This window comes from Diceros bicornis, unplaced genomic scaffold (genome assembly GCF_020826845.1).
Source record: "Diceros bicornis minor isolate mBicDic1 unplaced genomic scaffold, mDicBic1.mat.cur scaffold_233_ctg1, whole genome shotgun sequence".
Classification (NCBI taxonomy): domain Eukaryota; kingdom Metazoa; phylum Chordata; class Mammalia; order Perissodactyla; family Rhinocerotidae; genus Diceros; species Diceros bicornis.
Genome location: NW_026691114.1, coordinates 279697 through 306568, shown reverse-complemented (window position 1 = coordinate 306568; position 26872 = coordinate 279697). Strand labels below are relative to the sequence as shown.

Below are 26872 nucleotides of genomic sequence, written 5' to 3'. Positions count from 1 at the left end.
ATCACAGTGCAGTGTAAAGGGATCTTACCGTAGCGATTATTTATCAGTGCACGCATCTGTACTGAATCATCATGGACTCCTCGGTGTGAATTGAGATACTCTATGGTATGCAATGGCAGGTGTGCTTTTCACAATTGGGACTCTCCCTAAGGTGCTCTCTCGTCTCCTGAAAGAACGAATCTAAAAGGTCTGCAGGTATCGTATCCGAGGAAGGAGGGGGAATGGGCCACCAGGCGTGATGTCTGCAGTAACATCTGTGTCGGATGCTCTGACCGGTCAGTCAACAGCGTTCCCTGCAAGGCCGTGCTGGCGGCATCATGCAGCACACTACAGCTGCAGATGCATTTTCTCTCCAGATCGACTATCAACTGGCAGACGCTGAATAGACCAGTTTTATCATTTCCCAGAGAAAGGCTCCTAAGTGGCTTCAGTGATTCAGTCTGCCCTTTGTACCTCCTGCATGTGAAGGCAGACAATGTCCTGCTGGCTCAGATATAAATTTGTCCTCAGCTCTAAGGTGGCATAAGTTTCTGAAAACTGAAACTGCAAAGATGTCCTTTGTCATCTGAGACCCTGTCTTCTTTCCGCCTGGAGTGCTAGCTGTGAGAGACGTGGGTCTGCCTCGGGTCTGCTTCCTGAGACTAAGCGTGTCTCACCCTCACATGCTTCTTTCCTGGCTCCACGTGGCCTGTGCTTTCTGCTGCTGGACTCATAAGATCATCAAGCTCTGCTTGATTTCACCTTTGTCTTTTAAAAGCATTTAAAAACAAAAAGGTAACAAGGTTCTTGTTTCTAGACTTGGTCTGGGCTGAGTTGAACGTTCTCTGAGGCAATGCTGACCACTTGAACAGCAGGCAGGGGACTCTCCCCTGGAGAAAACAGGGCAGCGCGTCACTGCTCTGCTGAAGGAGGAGGGTCCGTGAGTTTCTTAAATACATCCGCCTTGTCCATGGGCCACCTCATTTAGACCTCACTCATCAAACCCCGAAAGCCCTTCAAACCCTGAGTTCTCACCTCTTGCATAGCTCTCTTGGCAACATAAACAGATGCTGAGGTGTCCGAGGCCTCAACAATCATGACCTAGATTCTGCACATGCATGTCAGAAAAGAAAGATGGTGTCCTGGCAGACGAGATCCTAAAGGGGAGAGTTATCAGGGCTATGCTCCCTGCAATTTGTAGGATATCAAAAGCAATTGGAATAATGTTTCCTTTTCTAGTTCCACGCCTTATAAAATATCATCTTTAAGAAGTCCTGGATGCCATAGGCCATCAGTCCCACGATGCTCAGTCTCCCATAGTTTACCATCTCAGATGTTAGGATGATTTGGCAAACCCGGCATCCTATGGTGCTTGTCCAGGGACAGTTGTGAGAGGTGTCACCTCCGCTGCATGGAGAAAATTGGGGGTCATCTCTGCAGGTGTGGCTGACCAAGGGCGACCCCTGGGTGTTTCAAGCAACAAACATGGAAAGGCCCATCTGAGGAAGGCATGTGGTCCCCCACCATTGCTTAAATGTACTCCATTCATGTCTGGGAGCTCAAGGAAGCCACAGCATCAAAACTTGCCGAGCGGTGTCAGCGGCTGGGAGAACACCGTGGCCGTGATTAGAGTCTCTTCTACGAAATGCTTTCGCAGGCACTGTAGCCACAGTGGGCAGCCATGGTTAAGTGGAAAACATGGGCATTTGTGGCTCAGTCAAGTATGGTTGGAACAACTGTGCTCTGAATGTGAATATGTTTTATGATGCCTTCACCAGCTCACTTACACTGTCCTCTTCATGCTTTCCAAATAACGATGTATCATACTAGTCTTTGTCTAAATATATGGATTTACGTGGGTATAAGTAGAGCTATTTCAATAAACACATTGAGGAACACTTTCAATATGTATAAAACATCTAAGTCATAAAAGGGTATTTTTTTAGTTTAATCGGCAGTGCATTTTCATAAATAATGGCGAGTCTTTGAACTGACGACAAGTCAGTGAAACAGAGTCATTGAAATCCAGCACTGAAATGGGACCATCTAGTGCGATGGACACCCAGTCTCAGTCACTGGATGTCAGGCTTCGAGGCCCCACGTGGTGCGTCAGGTCCTGCGTCCCAGTTAGCATCTCTCACGGCAGCCTGGAATGACCCACAATCCAAATGAAACTCCCCGTTTGCTGGCACACCTTTGAGCCGGGTGTCATAAGCACCTCCTTCAATGAGATTGCCTCCTTCAACCCTCTTCTGTATAAAATCTCATGATCTCAGGAAGGTTTAAGCACGCCAAGCCTCATTTTCCCACCTATAAATTCACATAGCCATGCTGTCTTCACACTGTGCTTCTGTGGTGGTGTTGACACAAACTCAGGCCGACGTGCAGCAGGGACGCACGGGCTCCCATCTTGCCATCTACACACCAGGCTTCCCCAAGTCTCCTTGGATGGTTCCAGGCTCCCAGAGGCACCGACACGGCACATGGATTTGTGTATTGTTGTTGTTATTTTAATCAAAGTCCAGTCCACCAGAAAGCTGTAGATATTTCTACAGGAATGTCTGGAGTCTGGTTAATTCAGAGGTTCAAGGATTCTGTTTAGCGTTGTTTAATGCTGGTAAAATAAGTAAATATGCACCCAGCACTGACACGCTTTTCTGCAGATGAGTGTCAGCAGCTCAGGGGTCGGATGTGGTCACCTGCGGAGCAGCCGCCCAGCGTGTCCAGCCTTCATCCAACCTTCTCCCTTGATTGGGAGGAAACCCATCCCGTGCTTTCTCAATCCTTCAGACCTTCTCTACAATATGCATCTACGTCCTCTGTCCCAGCACCTCGCGGGTGGAAAGCACATGCTTCTTACAACAGCCGCCTAACTGAGCTCCCTGCTCTCAGCACTGGCTCCATCAATCTCTCCTTGATCCTTCTGACAAACTGGTTTTCTGACCGCCCAGCTAAGGGCTTTCCTGGGGCTCCCCCGACCCTTGAGGGGCTCGCTTTCCTCACCAGCTTCACGCCCTGCTGTCCTGCTGTCTCCCCTCCCCCAGGACGCCCCCACTTCTTCACATTCCCCTATCTCCACCCTCTTCTGTCTTCTCCTAAATTCTTCTCATCTCCCGGTCCTTGTGTGGGTGAGGCTGGCTCTGTGGGCTCCTCCTGCTACCTCCCGGCCTGCAGTGGAGGCCTGCCCTCCCCCCGCCTGGGCCTGCTGCCCGTGCCTCCCGGCAGGTCTGTCTCCCCTGCCAGCCCCTGTGAGGACCTGCGCCTGCGTCAGTTCAGTGTTTTCATCCAGATGCCACACAGCACCCGGCATGTTGTGCGTGCTCCAGAAACACATATTCACTCCCCAAAACCGATGAGATTGCACACTAACGCCCAGCCCCTGCAAGGACAGGCCTTAGCTTCTCCCTGTGCATGTCCTTCCAGGAGGAAGTCTCCTCTCCTCTTCTCTGGGGCCACCTGTTCGCTGAGCCTTGGAGTTCTGACTGCCATATCAGTGCTCACCCCTCTCTTCCTCCTGCCGCCTCCTGTCACACAGCCGGCACACATCTGGTGGGGCCTGGGCGTGACCTGGAAGCCTTTCTTCCCGTACATCAGGGCAGCAGTCACTAAGGCCTCGCCGTGCATCCCTTATTCCATCCTGCCCTTGACCTCTGCGCTCACCATTCCGTGGAGAGTGAGATCTCCGAGGAAGCCCCTAACGTTCTGACCCTATCAGGCCTCTGGGAAACGTGTGGCCCCACAGGGACCCTCCTTGCTCGGCTTCATGGTTCACCGCCCTTTCCTGACTCTGCTCTCCCCTCTCCAGCTCTCTCTTCTCATCTCTGAAACCGGCCCTCCTCTTGATGAGAATTGAGCACCTTCCAGCACTCTCAGGCCGGCCGACTTCTCCTCAGAACACCTGACAGGCCCAACCCCCTCACCCTGCCTGTGTCAGTGGCGACAGTGTCGTGCCCACTCTGGCTGTGCCGTGATCATGGACTCTGTTCTTAGGCTGTGTGTGTGTGAGAGACACGCCTTGGCGCATGTGTGTTGAGCACCATCACTGAACTTGTGTCATGTCTAAAATCAAGCTCCCCGTGCGTCTTCCCAGCCCTCAGAGAAGCCCAGCACGCATCTGTCCTCACCGTCCATGGAACACTCTTCTTCCTGGCCGGAAACCACTGCACATCTTCACCTCTCCTCCTCAGGATCTCTGCCTAATTGGTCCCATAAACCTTCCAGTTTGTTCTTGGAAATGACTCTGGGTCTGCTTCTTTCACCTCCAGTGGCCTTTCCACCACTGTGACACCACGACCTTGGTTCAGACTCAACATTCTCACCACTCGTGCCGCACGCTCTGACAGGTGACTTCCTGTCAGCGGTGTTCTCGTCCTGCGACTTCTCGTGGACGGACGTGGATTTCTATGCACTGCAGTCGGCAGAGTCTTCTGACCGAACAGAGTCTGCCACCTGCCCGGGTCACAAGCTCTCGGTGTCAGTCACCACGCGCTCCTCCATGCCTGCCTCCACGGGGCCTCCCCTCTGAACTGCCCCTCCTTCTGTAATCCTGCAATGACTGACTGTCAGATACTCCACGTGAATACACGGGGACGTCACTGGTGTTTCTTTCAACACCCAGCACGAGAGGCTCAATCCTCGATGAATGAAATGTTCCCCACTCCTGTGTCATGGACCCTTAGAGTCTAACATACTCCAGAGGAAGAGTGTGCTCTCAGTCCTCCCCAACACTCTAGTCCTTGTGACATCATGGGAACAGCAGGGTTAAAATGTTTTCCTGGAAAGAAAAGAGCCATATGTAAATAGTTCTTGCCTAAAAGCAGATCATTCTCCTTGAATGATCACGTTCAACAAATCGGGCAGTAGGAGGCCCTATCGTGTCTTGCAAAAAACATTAAAACATTGTTTTACGGCAGTGAATAAGAATTCATTTAACTGGTTCTTGAGATTTCAAATAAAGGTCTAATTAACATCGAGAATTTCATTTTACTTTACACTAAAATGAGCAATCATTGGTTTTTAGGGTTTTTTTTTGAATTTGACACAGATTTACTCTCACCATGTCTGAGTATATTGAAGAGGTGTTGGGGAGAAAGAGTAAGGATAATGGGCACATGCCTGATCTTTATTCCACTGAACAGGCATCCCCAGGCATCAGCTGCTTGTGGGGCAGCAGGGGGTGTTTTAAATCTGAGGCTGCATGTGTCTGTTCACAGGGCCCTCGCTGCACTGGGATGAAGTACATGAAACGGACTCTAGGAGAAGAGGAAACGTCTTGGACTTTTATAAACCTTAGAACACGTCTGTTTTGCTCCAAGGCATCTGAACACCTGGGCAGCCGTTTCTCAATGGATTAGTCTGGACAATGTCTTTCAAACACCCTGAGTGGCAGAGTTCTGCCTGAGGGGCAGACGGCAGCTGAAGGGCAGGTGCTCCACACACCCGTCACTCGAGCTAGGGGTATGTGAGAAAATGCATCCCCTTTCATGTGTGGATAAATAGTTCCATTCCTTTGATTTCTTTTGTACTCTCTGGGGCCTACGGCATTGTGATAGCGTGAACATTCAACTCTCGCTGACCAAGTCTCAAGATGATGTGCTCACTCCTGATCGTCATTTCGCCAAGCTCCACTCTGTTGCTAATGATCTCAGAGAGTTTTCTGAAGATGAACTGCATTTTCCTTCAGTGTGAGATTATGCAGTATAAATACAAAGACACAGACCATGCAGCATCAGAGTCTGCAAAAGTGTATGTGAAATGTGCTGGTTGAGATATTGAAAGTGCAGCTGAGAGATGAGAAACAGGAAAAGACACAGCTGTGGAGTGTGGGTGTCCATGTGGGTCAAGTATGTGAGTAAGAGAGTTGAGGTGGAAGACAACAGGGACTGATGTGGAATTAGTCACTACGGAAACTCATGACCTGTCTTAAGAGGCAGCCTCTACTTGCTTCCAGCCAGTTGGTCATTGTCACTATGGGACAAGAGTGTAAAATCTTCTGATTTCTAATAGGAGCATGAAATGTGTATTTTACATAAAAGACCTGATTTCCAAAACCTTATTTAGACAAAACAACCTATGATTCACCAAAGATGGCCCCCAGTGTGCCAGTTTGCAATTTCTTGTCTAGAGCACTTGTTTTTAAACATTTTTCAAAGGCAGAGTCTACTTTTCAAATGGAGTCATGCATGAAACTCTAAAATAAAAACTGACAGAAATACTTTTCCATTGCTATAAAATTATTTTGTTTGTTTAACTTTCTCATATTTATTTGCTATAATTTAGAAAATGGTGGCTCTGTTTTGATAGACATTTAAAAGTTGAAATTCTGGAGAATAGATTGCTGTGGCTGTTTTACATAGCCTCAGGATCCAAGTTATCGCTATATTTTGTTTTGGTGACACTATAACAAAAAAGTTCTGATTTACACAGAATCAGAAATATAGTTGCAAATAGTGATTTTTAAAGCATGCCTTACAATCCTGGGATACGTCCAAATTAAACTAGATCTGGGGCTTTAAAGAGGGGTCATAGGAAATCCTCACTTCCAAGATAAATTGCATAGCAAAACGTAACCACTTCTTCTCTCCTTACCACAAAAATAAAAGTCAGCCAAGTAGAACCCAAAACTCACCATAAGCACCAAAACTATCTATATCCCAACCCTGTCATGACTCATGGTTTACGGCAGAAAGAACATGCATCTAGCTAACACAACTCTCTCTGGAAGTGAATAAGTCACCGTTACTGGGTATTCCCACTGAGCTACCTTCCTGGAGAAGATGTGCACAGACCTGGGTTCTTAGTAAATGAAGCTGCAGAGGTCTGATCTTCATAGTGAATGACATATTCACAGATATACAGGGATGAAAGGAAATTTTCATTTAGGTTGTGAACAAAACTGAGGTCATTTGCTCAGAAGCAAAATAACGTGCTAGCATATCACGAGGAGCTGGTTTTTTAAAAAAAAGGAAAAGAAAATGAAGATTTGGGCAGAGGGCGTGTCTGGATACTCAACAGTGATTCCACTAAGCCTCACTACTTCTCAGCTGGAGACGACTGTCAGTTACCGACCGCAATGGGAGTGTGAAGAGCGTATTGTTTGAGGGAGTTTGGCTCGTGATAGTCATGAAGAAGTGTCAAAAATCTCTATGCTTTTATGTATTTGGCCCATGACACAGATTTGAAAATAAAAAAAAATAAAATAGGCTAACCATTTTCATTTGTAGTCACATGTCGCTGTTTAAAGAAATGGCTACATGCTCTTCTTTAATCCAACAGAATGAGACCCATCAACAGTCCATTATTCCAGAGGAAAACCAAAGAATAAACTACCATCCATGTCGATATGGATCCAGTCTTGGGATATGACCCTGAAGAAGACAGTCAAGATTGGGCTGGATTTTAGCCATACCCTGTGGAAAGTGTGGGGAGTGGTTGAGAGCATTATGAGTGACCCATCCAAAGGGAGGAAAGTAGGTGCTCCACAGGGGCATGGTTTTTTAATTTGCATTTGGGTCCCACAGCCAGCAGGATGGCTTTCCTGCTGGGTGGACTCCTAGCTCTTCTCACCTATTGGGAGGACACTTGGGAAGAGTCAGTGGTAGAGCTGACATTGGCTGGTGATGGTCAATTGCCTCCTTGACGACCAGATGCTAGAATCAGCCAAGCGTTTTTTGAGGCCCCTTTTTCAAATCATGATAGAGACTGCTTTGTTCTGGGCAGGGGCAAATGTTTCCAGTCAGATTGAAGTCGTTTCAGGTTTATTTCAACTGCAAAGAGTATAGTTGGGGAAAGCTGACAAAGACGCCCCTGCACACCGGCCAACGTCAATACTTGATATGATACAATGTTTGAAAGAAAGAAGAAACTCGTCCTCTTAGGGTCTCCTGGTGAGGCTTCCTCGGAGGCAACAGTAAATTGATGGAGATGTTCTAGCCCTGCCCCTTCTGCTGTCTCCACCCAAATCCTCAAGGCTCCTCCTGCACAGCGCAGGCCCCTAACAAGGAAATGAGGTTGGGATTCCCGGGACTCTCGTGGTCAAGGCCGATGGCTATGTGGGACTGCTCACCCGAGACATCCACTCACTCCGTCCCTGTCAGTCTGGGTACCAGGTTTGCCTGTTGGTAAGAGCAGATCCTGGAAGCTGCTGGTCTCGCTTCCTCTCTTGTCCCAACAGCCATACCTGACACATGGTTACAATGGCGAGAGAGAGCGAGAGAGAGGTGGTAAACCTAATCGTTATTCTGTGGGCTATGGATCCAGCAAACGTCTGGTGAAACGAGAAGAACTGAGGGACAAATAACAGTTTGTGACATAATGGTATCTTTTATTTGAATTCATATTGTAGTTTTTTATTTCCGTAAATATAGAAATTTCTTCCTAAACGTTTTTCTTTTCTGTTTTTTCCCTATAACATTATTCGTCATTTAATCAGTAAACAACATAAACTTCTACGTTCTTTACAGGGAAGAGATTATCTGGGTCACGACTTTGCGATGAGCCTGGCTTCCACTTTATTCCCTAGTTCTAGTATCTGAAATCTTCCATCTCTGTGACCACATTTTCTATTTTTTCATCTCCTGCCTCGGTAACCTATTTAATCTCTGGTGCCCTGAGAACGATGGTCAGCTGTGCTCTCATCAGCACAGAGGTTCCTTTTGTTAACATGTTGTTAAACTTACTACTTCTGTTTGCCAGCATGTTATAGCCTCATAAGGATGTTTCCACCATAGTCCTTCTGCCTTTCTACTCTTCCTCTTTTCCTTTCTTTCTCTTTCTGTCTCTTCGTTGAACATTTTTCTCCTTTCTTTTCTGCATTTTCTCTCTACTCTTTCTCATACTCTCTTAAAGCTCTCTTCTACATTCTCTTCCTCAATTCATTCCATTTTTTTCTCCTTCCCTGTAATTTTAAGACAACATTGTAGTTAAAGTGTGAAGAACTTCATTTAGGGGCCAGTCCCCTGGCTTAGCGGTTAAGTTTCCGTGCTCCGCTACTGGCCGCCTGGGTTCGGATCCTAGGCGTGCACCAACGCACCGCTTGTCCGGCCATGGTGAGGCAGCGTCCCACATACAGCAACTAGAGGGATATGCAACTATGACGTATAACTATCTACTGGGGCTTTGGGGAGAAAAGGTGGGGGAAAAAAAAGGAGGAGGATTGGCAATAGATGTTATCTCAGGGCCAGTCTTCCTCAGCAAACAGAGGAGGATTGGCGTGGATGTTAGCTCAGGGCTGATCTTCCTCACACACACACACACAAAAGAACTTCATTTATAACAGCCTGCCTGACGTCTCCCAGGAGCTCTCACATCATCTATCAATCAACTGCCTGTGGATACAGATGTTCAGGCAACCAACTTCCCCTCTCCAATCTTCGACCCTTCCTTCCTCATGTTGGGCCCTCGGAGATCACAGCAGCTGGTATTAATGCCTCAGGGAAGAATATTTCCATTATGATCAGTCTAGCAACTCTACTCACAAAGGGACATTTAAGGATATTGTTAGACATAGCATGACCTACCTAGAAAACCTCTGTGTCACTTCATATCACTGTTGAATCAGTGACAAGGTCATGCTTTCAGAGTTTCCAGTTTCCATCTTGAATTCTTTTTCAATTAGAGGAACAAAACTAGCCCATTGCTATTTTCCTAGCCTCCCATATATGCTACATACTTCCTCAAACATTACTGATAATAGTTGTGAAATCATATTTTTAATTTCAATAAGTATTCTCAAACATGATTAGTGGCTCTGCAGATTTAACTCTCTTTAAACAACTATTTATGGCATATCTCTCCATTTATTTAGGTCTGTTTCAATTTCTCTCAACAAAGATTTTTAGTCTTCAGTTTATAAAACTGCATATTTTTTTGCTAGATTTTTACTAGGTACTTGAAATATAGTGCCATGGTAATGTTTTGTTACAGTATATAGAAATGCAATTAATTTTTGCAAATTGGCCTTGTATTCTGCAACTTTGCTAAGTTCACTTACTAGTTCAATGTTTCTGTAGGATCCCGTGGGTTTAGGATGTATACCACACCATTAAATGTGATATTTTCTGTACAATATTTTCTAAATGCACTTTTTGAGATAGAGGAAATTCACTTCTATTTCTTGTTTGCTGAGGGTTTTTACTATGAATGGACATTAAATTTTGTCAAATGCTTTGTCTTCGTCTATTAAGATGATCATATGATGTTTTTCCTCAATTATGGGAAAATGTGGCAATTAACATTGCTTGCTTTCCAAATTTTAAACCAACTTAGCCATGTTGTTAATATATTGTTGAATTTGATTTGATAACTTGGTCAAGAATTTTTGCATCTATGTTCGTGAAGAATATTGGTCTTTTTTCTTTAGCTATCTTTCTTAGCTTTTGATATCAGGGATATGCTGGCTTCATAAAACAAATTGCATCCTGTTCTCTTCTCCTCTATTTTTCAAAAGAGTTTATGTTAAAATGGTGTTATTTCCCTCGTATATGTTTGACAGATTTCACTTAGTGAAGTTATCCAAACCTGGAGTTATATTCATGGAAAGGTTTTTGATTAAACATACAATATCTTTAGTAGATATGGCCTAATTAAATTGTATGCTTTTATGTCAATCTTGAAAACGCAGGTCTTTCAAGAAATGTATTCCTTTCCCTTAAGTTGTCAAATTTATGCTAACAAGTTCTTCACAATATCCCATTATTAACCTTTTATTTTCTGTAGTAATGCCTCCTCTTCTGTTACTGATATTAGTAGTTTGCAATTTCTCTTTTGTCTTGGCCAGTTTTACTAGGAGTTTATTAATTTTTCATACTTTTTGATTTTCCTATTATTTATACATTTTCTATTCTATTGAGTTATTCTCTTTATTTTATAATTTGCTTTCTTTTAAATATTCTGAATTTAATTTGTTCTTTTTTTTCCTAGCTTCTTAAGTTGAAGCAAAAATCAATGATATTACAACTTTCTTTTTCCCTAATATAATTATTTAAACCTATAAATTTCCCTCTATGTACTGCATTTGGTACATCCCACAAATTTCAATATCCTATGTTTTCATTACATTTTAATTAAAAATATATTCTAATATCTATTTTATTTTCTTCCTTGCCCATTTTTATTCTGAATAATTTTGTTTAATTTCTAAATATTTGAGAAATTTTGAGATATCTTATTTTTATTATTTCCTAATTTAATTGTTGTAGACAATTTTTTTTCTTAATTGTTTCAGTCTTTCAAATTTACTGAGATTTATTTTATGGTTAAAAATATAATTTGTCCTTGTAAATTTTCATGTGCACCTGGAAGAAATATATTTTCTGCATTCGAGTCTAGTGTTCTAGAAATATAAGTAGTTTAAGTTGGTTCATGCTGTTGTTCCAACCTTTTATATATTTTCTAATATTTGAATTTATTTAAAATAGTGTTCATTTCCTGATATAAATTGGACTTAAGTCTCATACTATGTAATTTTATTTTTTCAGTAAATTATTGTTATGTATGATAAAAAAAATAGAAGCATACTATAAGTTGAACAGATGCCTTCTCTATATTATTTATCATTTATTACCACAATAGTAATATTTAAAGGACTTCACTTCTGCAAATGTCATATTTCTTATCTGCATCATCATTTTCACATTTTCTACTTGATCAGTGCATAAACACGCTTTACTGTCCCCCATTTTAAAGAAAGCAAACAAACAAACAAAAAAACTTCCCAACCCTTGTCCCCTCCAACAAGAACCCGAATTTTCTTCTCTCCTTCTCAGCACTCTTCCTTCAAGGAAAGGACTAAACTTGCCATGTCCCATTCTCATCTTCCATTCTCCTTTCAATTCATTCCAATTTACTTTCTTTCCAATAACCCACTAAAGAGCCATTATGAAGGCCATGTGTTTTTTTTTTTCATCTTTTTAATACAACTTTTAATAATCTGATTGATTGTGAAATGCAGTGTTCAATTCTACAAATAGTAGAAGAAATAGCAAGATACATGAGACTGTTATACATAAAAAGTTTTCTTACAAAACATATGCAAACAGCTTTGAAAAAAAGACTGAAGGCATCATCCTTGATAATTTTCTTCTATATTAAAAAAATCTCATAACTAATGTTATTTTTAATTTTTCTTTTAAAAAATTAGATTTAGGTACAATTTGCTGATGTCTTTTCTATATACTTCTTTTACATGAACTTTTACTAGTATTTGATAATTTTGACCACTTGAAACATCTCTTCCTCTATGTTTTCAATATGTCACACTCTCCTAGTTTTTAACCTTCTCTTCTTAACTTCTAAATTTTTAGAATATAAAGTCTTGTCCTAGTTCCTTTTCGTTTTTACTAATTGATCCCAACTATTTCCATGGCTCTATATATCATCTCTATGCTTATAATTTTGGATTTGTATCTCCAGCCTGGCCTTTTCTCCTGAGCTTTAAAATGGAGTATCCAACTGCCTATTCCAAGAGTCCGTGTGTATCATAAGGGACAGCTCAACTTTAGCTAGGCCCAAACCAAAAATGTGATTCAACCTTTCTTAACACCTCATTCTTAAATCTACTCACTGTTCTTTCAAGCTTTCCTCACCTCAGTTACTTGGGACAAAAATTTGGAGCTCAATTTATTCCTTTTTTTCCTCATTTTCCTGCCATCTGGTAGCCATACTGTCTTTCAAAATTACCAGTCTGATCATGTTACTCTCTGCTGAAAATTTTTTAGTGATTTCCCATTTCATGTGAGGTATAAACCATGTGTACCCTGGTCTCTAATGCTCTATGTGATGTGCTCTCCTTCTGCTCAGATTTCACCCCCTCCTCTCTTCCTCTTTATTCTCCAGGCTCCAGATGCACAGCCGTTCTTTATGTCCCCCAAATACTCTAAATGCAATCTCATCTCAGCACATCTGCAGGAGTTAATCTCTCTTCTTGGGATGATCTGCCTTCAGATCTTCTTAGAGCTGCCTCTTCATTGTTCGATTGTTTACACCAAAGTTACCTTCTCAGAGTCCCAGACTCATCCCATACTCTCTTCCACATCCCCTTTATTTATTTCCTTCATGGTACCTGAGTACCTGGCTTTACTGTCCATCTTCTTCCACTACAGTAAGTTGTTTCCTACTGATCACTCAGTTTAGATGTGTCTCTGACACTTAGAAAATTCTCAGATGATATTTTATCAATAGAACTTCCGCCTTCACAAAATGGAGAGAAATGAGCATGGCTTTTAGGGTTAGATAGTCTACCCGGAGCTTGACCTTAACTTACTGTGACCTGAGTGAGTGACAGAACCTCTAAGGCTAAGATTCCTCGTCTAATATAAGAATAATAGCATTTACTCAATATGGTCATTCTGAGGTTTAATGAAATAAAATGTGTGTTTCACTAGCAGGTAGTAATTATCCAAAAAAGTTAGCCAGAGAAACTATTTTTGTTGTTCTTAGTAGTATTTACAACACTAGGTTCAATATGGACTTTACTCTTTGTTTTATAAATTCATTTGACTAACACATAAGAGAGTATCTACTAATTTATCAAACATTATTTGGGGACCAAGATGTATGAAGATAAAGGATCTCACAGTCTTCTAAGTAAGACATGGGTAATATGAGTCATATATAAATATTCTACTAATACACACTCTATGATACACATTTGTGCATATATTATATATCTAGCCATATATAGACTATTTAATAGATTACACATACAAAATGTAACTGTAATACTAAATGGCAAGTCCTGTATAAGCACAATAGTAGCACAAGGCGAAAGTGATGTATTTCACTTAATGTCTTCCGGTAGCATAACAAGTGTACTTTTGTCATTGTTTTAGTCATCTCCCTTTATTTAAGGAATGTATTTAGAATCTGAGCTTGTCAAAAAGATTCTGTAAAAGTGACATCAGCGTCATGGCGGAGCGAGCTTTCCCGTAAACTCTTCCCCTGATAAGATACAACAAAAGGAACAGTCACAGACCAACAACGGAATGCTAGACAGTGAAAAGCAGGATCGGAAAGATCCACACTGCTGCACATCTGAGAGTGGAACATGCTGGGCCCCTGGAGGAAGTGGGGAGAGGTAAGGAGAACTTTTCTGCCTCCCCATCAGACCAGCGATCCTGGTCTGCTCGGCTCCCAGAGAGGGGGGAGGGGCGGCCCTCTGCAGGGAAACCATAGCCCTTTGGGCTCTCTCAGCCAGTGGCAAACTCCCACACAGAGGACTCAGAATTGCTACAGGGTACCATCAATATCTGAGCACCCCAGAGAGTGGATAACGAGGGGCGAATGAGAAGCCCCCCACGCCAGGGGCCCAGCGGGCAAAAGAGAGAGCACCCCCCTTCCCGCAAACCGGACCCTGCAGCTCAGCCGACCAAACCAGACCAAGTGACCTGTGGATCGAGGATGGCAGTGAACAGCTGGGGCAGAGCACAGGGGCCTCAGATTACACAGCCCTTTACCCCCACACAGTGGCGGCAGGTGGAAATTACAACCAGAGATTTCCAGGATGAGGAAAAACAAAGCCAACGCAGGAACCGCAATGCAAAGATACATGAAATCCCCAGACCAGAAGGAAAATGACAAGCACCCAGAAACCAATCCTGAAGACAGAGAAATCCATAACCTAAATGACAGAGATTTCAAAATAGCTATCATAAAAACACTCAACAAAATACGAGACAACACAGACAAACAATTCAATGAGATTAGGAGTTTCTTCACAAAAGAGATTGAAATCATAAAGAAAAACCAATCAGTGCTGATGGAGATGAAGAACACAATGGAGGAGATAAAGGAGAATCTGGAGTCTTTAAAGAACAGAGCTGACAATATGGAGGAAAGAATTAGCATTTTAGAGGATAGCAATACAGATATGCTCCAGATAGAAGAGGAGAGAGAACTAAGACTAAAAAGAAATGAAGAAAGTCTCCGAGAAATATCTGACTCTATTAGGAAATGTAACATAAGAATTATAGGTATTCCTGAGGGAGAAGAGAGGGAAAGAGGAACAGAGAGCCTATTCAAGGAAATAATAGCTGAGAATTTCCCAAATCTGGGGAAGGAGCAGGAAATACCAGTAAGCGAAGCCAACAGGTCACCTAAACATGTCAACAGGCAAAGGCCCACACTATAACACCTAGTGGTAAGGCTAGCCAGAGTCAATGACAAAGAAACAATATTAAGGGCAGCTAGAGAAAAACAAAAAATAATGTACAAAGGAACTCCCATCAGGGTCTCAGCGGATTTCTCAACAGAAATTTTACAGGCTAGGAGAGACTGGAATGATATAGTCAAAATACTGAAAGACAAAAACTTTCAGCCAAGAATACTCTATCCAGCAAAAATATCCTTCAAATATGATGAAGAAATAGTAACTCTCCCAGATAAACATAAACAAAACCTAAGGTAGTTCATGGCCATGAGACCCCCACTACAAGAAATACTCAAGAAGGCCCTCCGGCCTGAAAAAAAGAAGAGAAAGGGAATACAAAGCTTGGAGCAAGGAGAAAAATAGGTAGATAAACTCAGAAAAATAGTAGATCTTTACCAGAATAGGTTAGCAATCACTTAAATAACAAAATCAATGATCAAAGGAAGTTATTCACCAAAAATAAATTTAACCTCATCACTGAAAATACATAGCCACAACACAAGATATAATAAGGTATAACAGAACGACTTAGAAGGGGAAGAGGAAAGTGATTGAATTGACTTAGTATAAGGAAATAGAAGGCCATCAGATAATGGACTATCTCATACACAAGATTTTTTACACAAACCTCAAGGTAACCACTAAACAAATAATCAAAACAAAATCACATATGATAATCAAAGAGAAAACTAGAAGAGACATGAGACAGAACAACCAAACTGAATTGGCAGTCCAAAACAAATGGGACAAGAAACAAAGGAAATGCAAAAGAACCAGAAAATAAGTGACAAAACAGTAACATTAAGCTCTCATATATCAATAATTACCATAATGGAAAGGATTGAACTCTCCAATCAAAAGATACAGAGTGGCAGGATGGATTAAAAAGCAGGACCCAACAATATGCTGCCTCCAGGAAACACATCTCAGCTCTAAAGACAAGCACAGGCTCAGAGTGAAAGAATGGAAGACAATACTCCAAGCTAATGGCAAACAAAAGAAAGCAGGTGTTGCCATACTCATATGAGACAAAGTAGACTTCAAGATAAAACAGGTGAAGAAAGACAAACAGGGAAATATATAATGATAAAAGGGACACCCCACCAAGAAGACAAGAAGACACTTTTAAATATATATGCACCCAACATAGGAGCACCAATGTACATAAAGCAACTATTAACAAACCTAAAAGGAGACATTAATAACAACACAATAATAGTAGGGGATCTTAATACCCCACTTACATCAATGGATAGATCATCCAGACAAAAAGTCAATAAAGAAATAGTAGAATTAAATGAAAAACTGGACAAGATGGACCTAGTAGACATACAGAGCACTCCATCCAAGAACAGCTGACTACACATTCTTCTCAAGCGCACATCGAACATTCTCAAGGATAGACCATATGTTGGGAAACAAAGCAAGCCTCAACTAATTTAAGAAGATTGAAATAATAACAAGCATCTTTTCAGACCATAATGCTATGAAACTGGAAATGAACCATGAAAAAAAAACTGGGAAAGTGACAAAAATGTGGAGATTAAACAACATGCTACTGAACAACTAATGGATCATTGATGAAATTAAAGGAGAAATCAAAAACGATCTGGAAACAAACGAAAATGAACATATGCCATACCAAACCATATGGGATGCAGCAAAAGCAGTCCTGAGAGGGAAACTCATAGCGATACAAGCCCACCTTAACAAACAAGAAAAAGCCCAAATAAGCAACCTTAAATTACACCAAACAGAACTAGAAAAAGAAGCCCAAAGTCAGCAGAATGAGAGAAATAATAAAAATCAGAGCAGAAATAAAGGAAATTGAGACCAAAAAACAGTAGAAAGGATTAATGAAACAAAGAGTTGGTTCTTTGAGAAGATAAACAAAATCGACAAACCCTTAGCCAGGCTTACTGAGAAAAAAGGAGAAAAGGCTCAAGTAAATAAAATTAGAAATGAAAGAGGAGAAATTACAACGGATACCACGGAAATACAGAGGATTATAAGAGAATACTATGAGAAATTATATGCCAACAAATTGGAAAATCTAGAAGAAATGGATAAATTCTTAGACTTATACAATCTCCCAAAACTGAACCAAGAAGAAATGGAGAATCTGAATAGACCAATCACAAGTAAAGAGATTGAAATAGTAATCAAAAACCTCCCAAAAAATAAAAGTCCAGGACCAGATGGCTTCTCCGGTGAAGTTTACCAAACATTCAAGGAAAATTTAATACCCATCCTTCTCAAACTATTCCAAAAAATAGAGGAAGGTGGAACACTTCCTAAATCATTCTATGAGGCCAACATCACCCTGATACCAAAGCCAGACAAAGACAATACAAAGAAAGAAAATTACAGGCCAATATCACTGATGAACATAGATGCAAAAATCCTCAACAAAATATTGGCAAACCGAATACAGCAATACATTAAAAAGATCATGCACCATGATCAAGTGGGATTTATACCAGGGACGCAGGGATGGTTCAACATCCACAAATCAATCAACGTGATACATCACATCAACAAAACAAAGAATAAAAACCACATGGTCATCTAATAGACGCAGAGAAGGCATTTGACAAGACACAACATCCATTTGTGATAAAAACTCTCAACAAAATGGGAATAGAAGGAAAGTACCTCAACATAATAAAGGCTATTTATGACAAACCCACAGCCAACATCATGCTCAACGGGGAAAGACTGAAAGTCATTCCTCGGAGAACAAGAACGAGGCAGGGCTGCCAACTCTCACCACTCCTGTTCAACATAGTACTGGAGGTTTTGGCCAGAGCAATTAGGCAAGAAAAAGGAATTCAAACAGGTAATGAAGAAGTGAAATTCTTCACTATTTGCAGATGACATGATTTTATATATAGAAAACCCTAAAGAATCCATTGGAAAACTATTAGAAATAATCAACAACTACAGCAAAGTTGCAGGGTACAAAAATCAATCTACAAAAATCAGTTGCATTTCTGTATGCTAATAATGAACCAACAGAAAGAGAGCTCAAAAAGATAATACCATTTACAATTGCATCAAAAAGAATAAAATACTTAGGAATAAATCTTACCAAGGAGGTGAATGACCTATACAATGAGAACTACAAGACATTATTGAAAGAAATCGATGATGACATAAAGAAACAGAAAGATACCTCATGCATGTGGATTAGAAGAATAAACATAATTAAAATACCTGTATTACCTAAAGCAATCTACAGATTCAATGCAATCCCAATCAGAATCCCAATGACATTCTTCACAGAAATAGAAAAAAGAATACTAAAATTTATATGGGGCAACAAAAGACCCCGAATAGCTAAAGAAATCCTAAGAAAAAAGAACAAAGCAGGAGGCATCACAATCCCTGACTTCAAAACATACTACAGAGCAATAGTAATCAAAACAGCATGGTGCTGGTACAAAAACAGACACACAGATCAATGGAACAGAATTGAAAGCCCAGAAATAAAACCACACATATATGGACAGCTAATTTTTGACAAAGGAGCTAAGAACATACAATGGAGAAAGGAAAGTCTCTTCAATAAAAGGTGTTGGGAAAACTGGACAGCCACATGCAAAAGAATGAAAGTGGACCATCTGCTATCACCATTCAAAAAATTAACTCAAAATGGATCAACGACCTGAAGGTGAGACCCGAAACTATAAAACTCATAGAAGAAAATATAGGCAACACACTATTTGACATTGGTCCTAAAGGAATCTTTTCGGATGACACGCCTACCCAGACTAGGGAAACTAAGGAAAAAATAAACAAGCGGGACTTTATCAGATTAAAGAGCTTCTACAAGACAAACGAAACCAGAATCAAGATGAACAGACAACCCACCAGCTGGGAGAGAATATTTGCAAAACATACATCTGACAAGGGGTTGATCTCCATAATATATAAAGAACTCACACAACTGAACAACAAAAAGGCAAACAACACGATCAAAGAACAGGCAGAGGAAATGAACAGACACATCTCCAAAGAAGATATACATATGGTCAATAGGCACATGAAAAGATGTTCAACATCATTAATCATCAGGGAAATGCAAATCAAAACAACCCTAAGATATCACCTCACGCCCGTTAGAATGGCTATAATCACCAAGACAAAAAACAACAAATGTTGGAGAGGATGTGGAGAAACAGGAACCCTCATACACAGCTGGTCGGAATGCAAACTGGTGCAGCCTCTATGGAAAACGGTATGCATATTCTTCAAAGAATTAAAAATAGAGATGCCCTATGACCCAGCCATCCCATTACTGGGAATCTATTCAACAAACCTGAAATCAACAATTCAAAGAGGCTTATGCACCCCTATGTTCATTGCAGCATTATTCACCATAGCCAAGAAGTGGAAGCAACCTAAGTGTCCCTCGACTGATGATTGGATCAAGAAGATGTGGTATACTACTCAGCCGTAAAAAAAGACAAAATTGTCCCATTTGCAACAACATGGATGGGCCTGGAGAGTATTATGTTAAGTGAAGTAAGCCAGAAGGAGAAAGACAAACACCGTATGATCTCACTCATATGTGGAATATAAACCAACACATGGACAGAGAAAACTGTATTGTGGTTACCAGGGGCTATGGGGGTGGGGGATGGGCACAAGGGGTGAAGGACAAACAAAAATGTACAACTCATTTCACAGTGTTAAAAACCATTTAAAAAAAAAGATTCTGGAAAGCATACATGGCAAACCAAAACCTGTATAAGCCCTTCCTTCTGCATCCTCAGAAAGAAACCCGATTATATAAAATTACAAAGATGTGGCTAAATTAGTCAGATGTCTACTGTAGTAATCAATTTATTAATTTTGATGTACATACTAATTTAAAATAACACCTCATGAAAAATAATATATTTATTATTTAGAGATACCTTTTTTTTTACTCTTCCATTTCACAAAGTAAGTTTATTCAAACTTGTCACAGGTATTCTTCGAAATCAGTAACACTGTAATCATCAGAGCCACTTTCTTCCAGAGCATATTATCTTCTAAGTTGTTGGATCTGAAGCAATTGTTAAAAGCATGTAAGATGCCATCACTGGAAAATTTATGCCAAGTTGCAAGTACTATTTCCATAACATATAAGTAGCTTGTTTTTATTTTCCTTTTTTCTTTGTACTATATTTTCTTGAAATTCATAATATAACTCTTTCTAAATAGTTTTTTAGAGTGTTCTTTAAATGCATATGTACAACTGTATCCAATATTTGAGACCATAATCCCAGGAATAATTACTAAGTCTATGTTAAGATTCTTTGCATTTTTAAAAACTGATTTCATCAGTGACCTCTCTAAGCTTCCAAAATTAGCATCAGTTGACATCATTTCAGGTAAATATGTCTCTCTCAGACACTAGTGTGTCATCAAAATAATTAAGGAACGCTGTAATAAAAATGGCTAATATTCATTGGGTGCTCACTAAATGCTAGACACTGTTCCATAGCCTTACATGCACTAACTCATCTAGTTCTCTCAGTGACCACATGGGGTGCTATTTTTCTCTTTATTTTTATGGATGAGAAAACTGAAGAATGGAGAGGTAAAGTAACTCACTAAGCTCGCACTGCTGGTCCAGACTGCAGCCAGATTCGGCAGGAGCAGCCAAGCTCTGAGTCTTACTCTGAACTACCATCCAACACATCCCCCTGGGTCATGAGGGCACAACACGAAATAGTGTAGAAGGATGCAAACCAAATTACCTGATGGATAACTTAGGGAGGAAACACATTCATCCCCTTATCTTCAAGTGTATATTGTAACTGATCTCACTGATGTAAAACTTCTTCCAGGTCTGTCCATAGGCACATCTGTAAACTTGGACCGTCTACCCTGGTGGCTCTACTGTCCCTCGCAGGCCCCCAGTTCTCTAGGTGTCTACCTTCCTTTGCACATCAGGTCCATACTTCTCTCTGAGAAGGGTTTCCTTCTTGACAGTTCTGCAACGGACTGAACGTTTGTGTCCCGCCAAAATTCATATGTTGAATCCTAACTTCCAATGTGCTGGTGTTAGAAAGTGATTAGGCCATGACAGTGGAGCCCTTGTGAATGGGACTAGTGCCCTTCTAGAAAGAGGCCAGAGATACTAGCTTGCTCTCTTTCAGCCACGTGAAGACACAGCAAGAAGATGTTCATCTGCAACATGGAAGTGGGCTCTCACCAGGACCAGACCATGCTGGCACCCTGATGTCCGACTTCCAGCCTGCAGAACTGTGAGAAATAAATGTCTGTTGTTTATAGGCCACCCAGTCTGTGGTATTGTGTCATAGCAGCCCAAACAGACTAGGACGAGTCCCTAGTTCAAATTCTAAATGATGGGAAATAAATGCCCAGTTCTTGTGTCCTTTGCATACTGCTGGTGTTGGAAGCTGGACAGCCTTGAAGGGGCTTCCTTTCTGGTGAGAACCTCAGGGTGACAGTCGAGTCCCCTAGCTAGAAGGGAGACGGGTGGAGCAGTTTCCTTTGGAGGAGGAAGTGGGGGAGCAGGCACCAGCTGTCACACCCAGTACCTTGCCCACTTGCCAGAACCAAGTAAAGCGAGGAAAAGTCCATGCGAAAGTAGTCACACTGCCAAGATGAGGTGTTACAAAAATCTCAAAAGCCAAAAGTGCTTTCAAGGTTTTCTTTGTGCCATTTTAAGGATTGCTCTGAACGACAGATAGCACTCTGCAGGGCATGCTGGTGAATTGCTCTCTTTTTGCTTGTATACATAGTTCTCAAACCGTTGTCTGTGGACTACTTTTGGACTGCGTGTGTCCGAATACATAGACAGCTCCTTAAAAATTCAGATCCTGGGAATTTACCATGAGCAATTTTGCTTCAGCAAGTATAGACTTGGGCCTAAGAGTCTAGATTTTTAAAACCTCCTCTGGGGTAATTCTGACAAGCAATCAGGTTTAGAACCACTGATATGGTGCCAGATATAAGTATACATTATTTCTGTTCAGAACAATGAGTCTAATTCCATTCTCTTTTTCTTCTTGTTCTCTCAACTGCACTGCACTCTCTTTATTGGTAGAACTTGCTTCATACAACAGAGAACCTAACACAGTTGCTCAGCCTACTTCTCATGCTCAACTTTAGCTTTGCGGAACAAAAGCCTCGAGAGGGCTGTATTCAAAACACTCGGGAGAAACGCAAAAACCTAGTCTACGCGCTGGCTTCGCAGAAGACAGGGGGCTCGGCGCACCTTAAACCTCACCTTAAACTTTTTTGATCTTTCATCTTGTTTCAACCTCAAACTAACTCACATGAACTCAGGATTGCATCTCACAATCCATGCTTCTAATTCTAAAACTTAACCAAAAGGAATGAAACACTGGGTTTTCAGATAAAAAAAAAAAAACAGCTTATGACAGGAAGGTGGCCCGGGAAGGTTAGCAAAACTTTAAAGGAACCACCACAGCATTGCTTAAATAAATAAATAGCATTGGCTTTTATGAAAAGAGAGAAAAAGAAATGTTTAACACTTAACAGCTTTTCTCCACCGCAAGGAGAACTCCTACAAGTGATATATGACAACCCTTCTGGAACTCTTTAAACCTCTCCAGCCTCAGTTTAAACTTGAAATATTTCTTTTCCAGTGTATACACGTTGACTTTTGAACCCTTGGGCCCAGCTGCCTAATCTGAGCTTCAGAGAATGAAGCAGAAAAGGGGAACCTGAGACTGCCAGGCCTTCAGTGGGGGAGGATTATGGAGGAACCGAGAGGGTTCTGATGGCTACACAGAGTCAAGGGGAGGGATGTTCCAAAGTTTCCTAAGAAGGGAAACCTTGCACTGAAGTGGGAATTCGATTTTACATGATGGCAATGTCTGTGCTGGTTTCACCAATTCTGGTGTCCCTGAGGGATGAACTGGTGTGACACCACAGGACAGAAGTTTCAGTCACTTTCAGGACTTAAGGAAGGTGAAACCTTTCAGCCTAGGCCCCTGTGAGCCAGTCAAGGGTCAAGTCTAGAAAGGCTCGGAGCCTGAATCCATCCAATGTGGTTGCGTTCTGTTCCAGCCAAGCTCCTCTGGACCCCAGCTGGGAAAAGGGGACCTCAGATCTAGTCAGATCTAGTCATCGCAGCTTCCATAGGTCGCCATGAGGCACGTAATAGCCCAGGCGCCGTCACTGGACCTCATAGTCGCCCTCCTTCTTTCGCTGGCAGACAGTGACTTGTGAGGTGAGGAGAGTGCATCAGAATGGTCCAGTCAGTTGCCCAGTATGGGAGACTCCAGGGGAAGGAGATGCCAAAGTCACAGAGACCCGATGCCTCCTGTGTCTCCTTCTTCCTTTTGTCCATTTAATTTTCACCCTCAGTCCTTCTTTTCCTTCCCTTTTCCCTCTTTTGGCTCTCTCTCCCTCTCTTTCCCCTACATGTTCTAGCTTAATTGAGGTATTAATGACATACTGTAAACTGCATACATTTAAAGTGAACAATTTGATACATTTTGATTATAACTTATTCAACCAACACCACAATCAAGAAAAGGAATGCCCACCCTCCCCAAATTTCCTCATGCTCATTTTAATTCCTCCTTCCCTGCCATTTGCAAACATATTCTCAGTCCCAGGCAACCAGTGATCCAGTATATGTCCCTATAGATTTTCCTGTATTTTCCAAGAACTTTTATAAATGGGATCATATACTATGTACTCATTTTTTACTGGCTTCTTTCACTCAGAATAATTATTCTGAGATTTATGCTTGTCATTGCATGTACTATGAATTCATTCCTATCCCCAACCCTTCCATGGCAGCACTGTGCACACGCCCGAGCGCTTCCCAGGTTGGCGTGAGAGCCCATAGTACTGCTGCATCCCCAAAAGTAGGAATGCGCCTGGTGCAACTCTGGGAGGGGTTGGCGGCAGCCCTGGACCCGCACATGAATGCTTTCCTGGATGGTTGGAAAGACCCCCGTGCCACTGGAGTCCCAATGATCGGCCAATGCTCAGACCCGTGAAGAAGCCCCACCCACCAAGCACAGAGGCTGGCGTGAGCATGAGAAAAGGCAGCAGCAGATACGCACACATGCAAATGCTCTCCCAGATGCACACACACCCATAGTAGTGCTGCAGTCACACAACTGGGTACTTGCCTCCGTGTGGTGGCAGCTCTGAGCCCAGTGTGACTGCTTTCCCAGCGGGTGGGAACACCCACTGTACCCACACAACTTCCAGCATATGGGGGGGATCAGAAACACAGCTCTTGCTTCCCCCACAGCAGTAGCAGGTGGAATCTGCGACCTGATACTACCACAAATACACAGGCAAAAGATAAGTTCATCAAACACCATAGGAAACTACAGTAACAATTCAGAGCAGAAGGAAATGACAAATCTCCAGAAACCAACTTTGAAGTCACAGAAATTTACAATCTAAATGACAGAGAATTCAAAATAACTGTCATAAAGAAACTCACCAAGTTACAAGAATGTTCAGACAGTTCAATGAACTCAGGAATAAAATTAATGAGGAAAAGGAATACTTCATCAAAGAGACTGAAACTATTAAAAAAAAACAAGCAGAAATTCTGGATATGAAGAACATAATTAATGAGATAAAAAAGAATCTAGAATCTTTAAAAAATAGAGCTGATATTATGGATGAAAGAATTAGTGATTTAGAGGATAGAAATATAGAAATGCTTCCAGTGGACGAGGAGAGAGAACTCAGATTTTTAAAAAATGAAGGAATTCTTGGAGAAATATATGACTCAATTATAAAAGCAACCTAAGAATTATAGGTGTTCCAGAGGGAGAAAAGAGGGAGAAAGGAGCAGACAGCTTGTTCAAAGAAATAAGATCTGAGAACTTCCCAAACCTGGGCAAGAACCGGAGTTATAAATACATGAAGCCAACAGAACGCCTAATTACATCAATGCTAAAAGAACTTCTCCAAGGCATATAATAGTAAAAATGGCAAAAGCCAATGACAAAGAAAAAATATTAAGGGCAGCAAGACAGAAGAAAATAACCTAGAAAGGAACCCCTATCAGGCTTTCAGCATATTTCTTGACAGAAACTTTACAGGCAAGGAAAGAATGGAATGATATATTAAAAATACTGAAAGAAACTTTCAGCCAAGAATACTCTATCCAGTGAAACGATCCTTATGATACAATGGAGAAATAAAAGTTTTCCCAGATAAACAAAGGCTGAGGGAGTTCATCGCCACTAGATCTCCCATACAAGCAATGATCAAGAACGCCCTCAACCTGAAACAAAAAGAAGGCAAATGTCTACAAATCTTTGAGCAAAGAGATAAATAGACAGACAAAATCAAAAAGCTACAGCTCTGTTTCACAACAGGGTAGCAAATACTTAATTATAACTTAAAAGAAGAAGGGAAGGAAAGCATCAAAAGTAACTATAAACACTTCAACTTAGTCACAAATGCACAACACAAAAATGAATAACTTGTGACAACAATAACTCAGAAGGAGAAGAGGAAAAGGATGGAACCTGCTTAGATTAATGGAGATAAGAGGCTATCAGAAGATGGACTATCTCATCTATGAGATCTTCATACAAACCTCACAGTAACCAGCAAACAAAAAATCAGAGCAGAGCCATATATCATAAAAAAAGAGAAACGTCCACAGAAAAACCCCAAAATGAAATGGTAGTCAGAAACACAAAGGAAGAGGAATAATGGAAATATAGATTAGGTGGGATTAAGCACTCATGTATCAATAATCACTCTAAATGTAAATCGATTGAATTCTCCAAGGAACAGACACAGAGTGGTGGGGTGGATTAGAAAACAAGACCCAACAATATGCTGCCTCCAGGAAACACATCTCAGCTCTAAAAACAAACAGGCTCAGAATGAAGGGATGAGAGACAATACTCCAAGCAAATGGCAAATAAAAGAAAGTAGGTGTTGCCATACTTATATCAGACAAAGCAGACTTCAAGATAAAAAAGACTATGAGAGACAAAGAGTGGCAATATATAATGATAAAGGGGACTTTCCACCAAGAGGACATAATACTTATAAAGATATATGCACCTAACACAGTAGCACAAAGGAATATAAAGCAACTATTAATAGACCTAAAGGGAAAAATTAACAGCAACACAATAATAGCAGGGGACCTGACCACCCCACTTACATCCATGGATAGATCATGCAGAGAAAGGCAACAAGTAAATAGTGGAATTACATGAAACATATGATCAGATGAACTTAATCGATATATGTAGAGCATACCCTCCCAAAACAGCAGAATATACATTCTTCTTAAGTGCACATGGAACATTCTCAAAGATAGACCATATGTTGTAAAACAAGGCAAGCCTGAATAAATTTAAGATTGAAATCATATCACACTTCTTTTCTGACCACAATGCTATGACACTAGAAATCGACTACAAGAAAAGGGATGGGGTAGTCACAAATATGTGGAGACTAAAGAACACACGACTGAAGAACCATTGGATCAATGAACAAATCAAAGGAGAAATCAAAAAATACCTGAAGACAAATGACAATGAAAAGACAACAAAACAACTCTTATGGGATGCAGTTCTAAGAAGGAAATTCATAGCAATACAAACGCAACTCAACAAACAAGAAAAATACCAAATAAGTAACCTTAAACTACACCTAATAGAACCAGAAAATGAAGAACAAATGAAGCCCAAAGTCAGCAGAATGAGGGAAATAATAAAAATTAGAGCAGAAATAAATGAAATAGAGACTAAAAAA

The 26872-nt window shown here is 41.1% G+C and overlaps 1 long non-coding RNA gene across 3 annotated transcripts; it reads right to left on the bottom strand.

Moving 5' to 3' along the window:
• Positions 1–3011: 3011 nt before the first annotated feature.
• LOC131402706 (uncharacterized) lies at positions 3012–8337 on the bottom strand. 3 transcript variants are annotated; one of them, XR_009218910.1, is made up of 4 exons: positions 8045–8337; positions 7188–7346; positions 5897–5978; positions 3012–4753 (listed from the first exon to the last, which is right to left on the bottom strand). It is a non-coding gene; the product is annotated as an uncharacterized LOC131402706 (long non-coding RNA). The 3 variants fall into 3 exon arrangements; XR_009218909.1 differs by lacking the exon at positions 8045–8337 and having other exon boundaries at positions 3013–4753; positions 7188–7540; XR_009218911.1 differs by lacking the exon at positions 8045–8337 and having other exon boundaries at positions 3013–4753; positions 5897–5946; positions 7188–7540.
• Between the last annotated feature and the right edge of the window lie 18535 nt (positions 8338–26872).